The sequence below is a fragment of the Equus quagga genome, chromosome 5 (assembly GCF_021613505.1).
Source record: "Equus quagga isolate Etosha38 chromosome 5, UCLA_HA_Equagga_1.0, whole genome shotgun sequence".
In the NCBI taxonomy this organism is placed as follows: domain Eukaryota; kingdom Metazoa; phylum Chordata; class Mammalia; order Perissodactyla; family Equidae; genus Equus; species Equus quagga.
This window is the reverse complement of record NC_060271.1, coordinates 60,555,233-60,561,232: the sequence shown is the minus strand read 5'-3', so window position 1 is coordinate 60,561,232 and position 6,000 is coordinate 60,555,233.

Sequence of the window (6,000 nt, the reverse complement as noted above, 5' to 3'; positions counted from 1 at the left end):
TAAGTCTCTAAATAAAAGGAAAGTCTCAACTAGACGTATTATAAGGAAGTTGCAGAACAGCAAAGACAAAAATCACCAAGGCAGCCAGACAGAAAAAGAGCAACACACTCACAACTGACATCTCGTTGATAACAACAATGCTAAAAGACAGTGGAATAGCATCTTCAGTTTGTTGAGAGAAAATAACTACCAACATAAAATTTTATACCAGGCAACATAAAAATATTTTCAGGCAAACATAACTTGAGAGAATTTGCCACCAATAGACACTCACTAAAGAAAATGCCAAGAGATTTACTTCATGCAGAAGCAGGGCAATGGCCCCAGCTAAAAGGTCTGAGGTGCAAGAAGCATAAAGAGCATAAAAAGCAGTAAATATTAAGTCTAAACAAGCACTGATTGTATAAAACAGCAGGAATAATGCCTTGTGGGATTTGAAATTTTAGAAAAAAATTAGAAACAAAAAGCCAAGATAAAACTAAAATATATGGGAACAGTAGCATTTAAATTGAGGGTAATATAATATTTTGTAGGAGGAGAAAGGTACCAATTAACTTCAGCGTTTATTAAAGTAAAATTTTAAAGAAATGCAACGTTAGATGCAAAAACAATGAAAAAGAAAATCTATCAGTGTAATTTCCAAAAGTTGCCACCACAATATTTCTAGTGCTACATATTCTTCCAGACTTTCTCTCTCCCTCATCAAGAGAGAGAATTTATTTCCTCCACCCTTGAAACTCAGTAGGACTTTATGTGACTGTCTTGGTGAATAGAATGTGGCAGAACTGATGCTGCTTGACTCCCAAGGCTCGGTCGCCAAAGGCTGCTACATGGTTCTCTCTCAGGATGCTTGCCCTTGGAAGCCCAGCCACCATATTGTGAGGAGGCCCAAGCCACACGGAGAGCCCACATGTAAGAGCTCCCGCCAACAGTCCCAGCTGATGTCCCCACTTACAGCCAGCCCCAACAACTGTCAGGCATATGAGTGAGGGAGCCTTCAGATGATTCCAGTTCCCAGCTTTGAGCCCTCCCAGCTGAGAGCGGGTGGGCAGAAAGAGGCTGCCCCTGATGAGTCATGCCCCAAGCATAGACTGATGAGCAAATACATGTCATTGTGGTTGTTTGAAGTCACTATATTTTGGGGTAATTTTTACACAGAAGTAGATACTGGAACAAGAGATTAAATGAGAAAACCTTATGATCATCTCATTAGATACAGAGAAAGCATTAAAAACATTCAGCACCCATTTGTGAAAAAAATTAGGAAAAGAAGGGAACTTCCCTAAGCTGACGACAGGGTCTCTATAGCAAACATCACACATGACAATGAAATGGCAGTGGCTTTCCCTTTAAAGTCAGGCACCAGTCAACAGGCGTCATAACCACACCTGTAAGGGACCTCGGCCAAGACCAGTGAGTGACAGGACCAGAACTCAAAACAGCACTGGCTGGCCCTAAAGCCTGCTCCTTCAGCGCCAAGCAGGGTGGTGGGGGTTTCATAGTGATGGGACACGGACGTGAAGGACTATGACAGAACATAGACTGTCTCATGCCTCATTTAAACACAAATGGAGCACAGAGGAGGGACGAACCACATCCGCCCAGGGAAGTGGGGACCCGAAAAGGGTGGCTTAGGGGGCTGTTTCTGGCTGAGAACTCAGCTTGACCAGATGCCCAGGGACAACAAGATTACAGGCATGCTTGGCACCTTGCAAGTGATCCCACTGGTCAGAAGAGAGATGAGCGGGACCTAGAATGAGGACTGGGGGGTGATCCTAGAGGACCCTAGTTGGTCTCAAGCACACATGACAGCCAGTAGCTCCCCAGCGTCCTTGTGACGTATTGCAAGCGGACACTCTGAAGCCAGTCTGCCGAAACTGACTCCAGCTCACCAATCACCAGCTGTACTGCCTTCAGCAAGTTACACAGTCTCTCGGTGCCTCAGTTTCCTTATCTGTAAAGCAAGCACATGTAGAGAACCTACATGACAGCACCAGGTTTCAATGAGCATAGGATATTCAGGCACCAAATTTAGCTCCAGCCATGAGGTCGGGCCATCTCTCTCCTGGTCCCCAGAGGAACTAACTGGTCTGAAGACCGCCCTTCCAGCCTCTTGCCAGCCTATGAACTGGCTGCCCTCGGGACAGGTGTCAGGGCTGGTCCAGTCAGCTCTGGGGGACAGGATTACACAGCTCCCTCCCCAGGGATCAGCACAGAAGTCGGGGCAAAGGGGAGGGGGTGCTGCCCAGGGTGGTGGGTGTGGTGGGGGTTGAGGGCAGTTTCTCATCTAAATCATCTCCTCCCCTCCACCCCGCCCTGAGGAATGAGGAGCGGCTGTGTCCTTACACACCCCCATAACCTCCTTACGTGCCACGCTTCCAAGGCCCTGTGACATCTAGGGCAATCTTCGGTTCTGGAACTTTCTGTTTCACCTTAAGCATGTCAATTTACCTTGCTGAGCCTCAGTTTCCTTATCTGTAAAATGAGCAGAAAAACAGTCCTCTGATAGGATTGTTATGATGATTAAAAATGAATATTTACTTGCCTCTTAAATATGAGCATCCTTCCTTCCTAACCCACTGAAGTTTTGGTGTATTCTCTCCCTTTCTATAGAAGGGTGACTCATTCCAATAAGCCACCAGAGAAAGGACAGACTTTTCAGAAGGAGCTTCCAGTATTGGAAATAAATCTGTGATGATTCCCGGTTTTTCTGCTAACCCCAAGGCCCACTGGGGGGGTCCCCTGGCTCAGTCAGGCCACGGGGGGCAGCCCGCCATTCACAGGCTCCACCCTCCTGCCACCACCCGCTGCGTGGCCACACTGACCTGCCTCACACAGGAGAGGGCCCAGAGCCAGCGCGGAGGAGTGTGGGCCTGGCTTGTCTCATTCACTGTCACGGCCTATGGAGGAGGCCCCCCTTGTTACCCTTACAACGCGGATTGGGGAACGTGAGGGCCAGGGACGTGGGATAAGGTGTCCATACTCTTCCCCATCACACTGCTGTGCAAGTTTCCAAGGGCCAGTCTACCATCCAGAGGATCCATCGTTCTCTCCTCCTCCTCCAGGCGGTTTGACTGGAGATGCCATTGGCCTGTGGTCCCAAGTGCGGTGCTCCCCAGTGACCACCAGGGGGCGACTGTGCTGCACACCTGCCTCCTCCCAGATTTCCCACCCCCAGGTCCCTACTTGTCATTTCTTTCATAGCATCGAAGACGTGTTCATATTTCTGCCTCATTCTCCACGTGGTTTTCCCCCAGAAGACTGGATTTATCAGTAACAATCCCACAAGATGACTGGGAGTCCGCTGAGCTGCGTGCCGGGCAGAGGGGACCTAACTACCCATTTTTATTTTTTGTCATTTTATTCACTTGGACACATGTAACTACTCAGTAGACTGCATAGCTGTTACCGCACGGAACTGACTTCACTCCAGCCCAATGCAAATAAAGTTACGTCTGGTTTTGCCAGCCTAGCCTTACCCATGAGGCTTCTAAAACCCTCAAAAAAGCTGGAAAGCCCACGTACACCCTTCATGGCCCAGACAGGAGACAGCAAGCTGTCCCAGAAAAGTCTGGGCTGTGGAGACCAGGAGACAGGGGCATGCGGAGCAGGTTTCAAACAACACAGAACCCGCCTTGAGAACAGCCCCCACACACCTTTCTGGGGACAGAGAGCTTGTGGCAGTCTCTCGGACCTTCCTGTCTCCAAGCTCTGTGCAGTCACCTGGAGCCCACAGGAGCATCAACTCCGTCTTTCAAGTTCACTGCTGCCTCGGAGGCTCCCCAGGCTGCAAGCTGCTTGCCCTCTGTCGGCTCCCAATCCCTGCGTGTCAGCTTCGAGTGGGTTTTCTCCTCCTCCTTCACACCAGGTGGTCACACTCCAGTCACCCTCTCCCCTGCTCCTTCCACGTTCCAGATTCCCGGGTCTACACCAGGGCAGGCGTCATCCTACGTTTATTAAACACCTTCCACATGCCAGGCGTGGGCTGCATCGTGAGGAGAGCTCAGTGAATGCTCTGCATCCTCTGCCTTCGGGGAGTTCATGTCTTGTGGGGACACCAGAGGCAAAGAGGAAAGTCCAGGGCAGTGACTTGGGCCATGAGGGAAGGCACCATGAGGCACAGGCTGGGGGACAAGCTCGCCCGAGAGGATTGCCCATATGGAATCCCCATGGAACTGAAGAAAACAAGAGGAAACAGGCTCCAAGTGAGGAAGGGAGGAGCCTGCCTCAGGGTGTGAAGCACGTGTGATGCCCATGCAGAGCGCTTGGGAGCCTTTCTCCCTTGTCTGACCCACCTTCCCAGGTGGACATATTCCTGACAGGAACTGTGACGCCAAGTCAGGAAGGCTCTGAGACTGAGTATGAGGGCTTCCTCCAGTCAGCTCCTGTCATCCTGGACATGGTTCCTGGTTCTTTCCATTGCCCCCATCAAGCCGCTCCATCCCAGACAAGGCCCCAAAGCCATAGATACTGTTGCCAACCCACAGCAGGTTCTGGGCCCCATTTCAGGCCTCTCGTCTGTCACATGGGCCCGAGTACTTGGGGGTAGGGCAGCACGAGGCCAGCCATCTCTGGTTATGCATGGGTCAGCTAGAATCGCGTGGACTTTGTCTGAACCAGCTGGTCCTAAACGGAATGTGCAGACTCTAGCTGCCTGCCAAGTCAAAAGTGGGGTGTAGGTGGAGCCCAGTCTGCACAGGCAGGAGGGTGTCTGTGGGCCGGAACCAGAGCCAGCCGGGCCAGGAGTAACCCTGTGCCTGAGCAGGGCCAAGATGAGGACACCCACAAGAAATTCGCCACCCATCTCACCCATACCCTGCCCACTCGCAGCGGGAAATCACATATATCTCAAAGGGGACGGTAAGGGTCTAGTTAGCCCTTGGCCAGAGCTGAGAGGTCCTGGAGAAGAGACAGTGTAATGGGAGTGGGCCTGACTGGAGGCCCAGTGTGGCCTGGGAAGGGATTCAGGCTCCACCTTAGCACGGCCCTCTCTCGGGGGGTGGTGGCACCAGTCAGTGGCCTCTCCACCCCCATGGATCTCCCCCACCATCAGTGTTAGAGCTGGGCTCCCTGCCAGCTGCAGCATACCTTTTTGTTCCACCTGTCCCTCCAGCAGGAAACCCCAGCTTCCCTCTAACTCACCTGCCCGAGCCCTACCTGTCTTTGCTCTCGCACCCTGACCTGGGCAAAGGGCCCCTCTGTTCAGCTCTCTTGGCTGGCTTTGAAAATTATCAGACCTTCCTGTGGATGCAGGATCTGGGTCCACCCCATCCCTCTGCCTGAGATGGCCCCTCCATTTCCCTGGGGGAAAAGAGGCCTTCAGGAACTTCTTTCTTTCCGATGTTCCTGGGCACCATGGGGACAATGAGGAAAGTCGGTTGACTGGACACCAGTCTTCTGCCTCCCCAGCACCCTCCCTCTTCTCCTGGCATTAGTCCCCCAATCTCCCTGGGGATCCCTCCCCACTCTCTTATACTTAAAGCCTTGGACCCTAACTCCAAGGCCAGGCCTAAACCAATTGGTATGTTGTCTTTCCTCGGTCAGACTGACTGGTTGAGGGGGGGCCCCTGACCCAATTACAGCCAATGAGGCCCAGGGCAACCTGTGCTGGGAAGGCTGGGAAAAAAATGCTGCTACCTCACTATCTGAAGCTGAGGGGATGAGAGTCCTCGAGCGGTTGCTGCCATTTTGTCACTGTGAGGAGCTATGGAAATGAAGCCAGAGTAGAAGGCCTGACAGAGGGATGAGGAGAGAGAAAGCAAGGTCTAGGGGTGAGGGGGGGTGTCAGCCCTTGAACTCAAAATCAAACAGCACCTTAAGCAAGGCCCTGCTAATCTCTAGACTCTTCACTTATAAGAGCCACTAATTGGAACCTACACACCCCTCTTAAGCCAGTTAGAACTGGGCTGTCTGGCACTTCTAGCTGAAATTCTCAACAGCTACAGCCCCTAATGTCAGGCTTAGGCTGTGAGGTGGGGAGTGTGCTTTCTAGACTCCGGT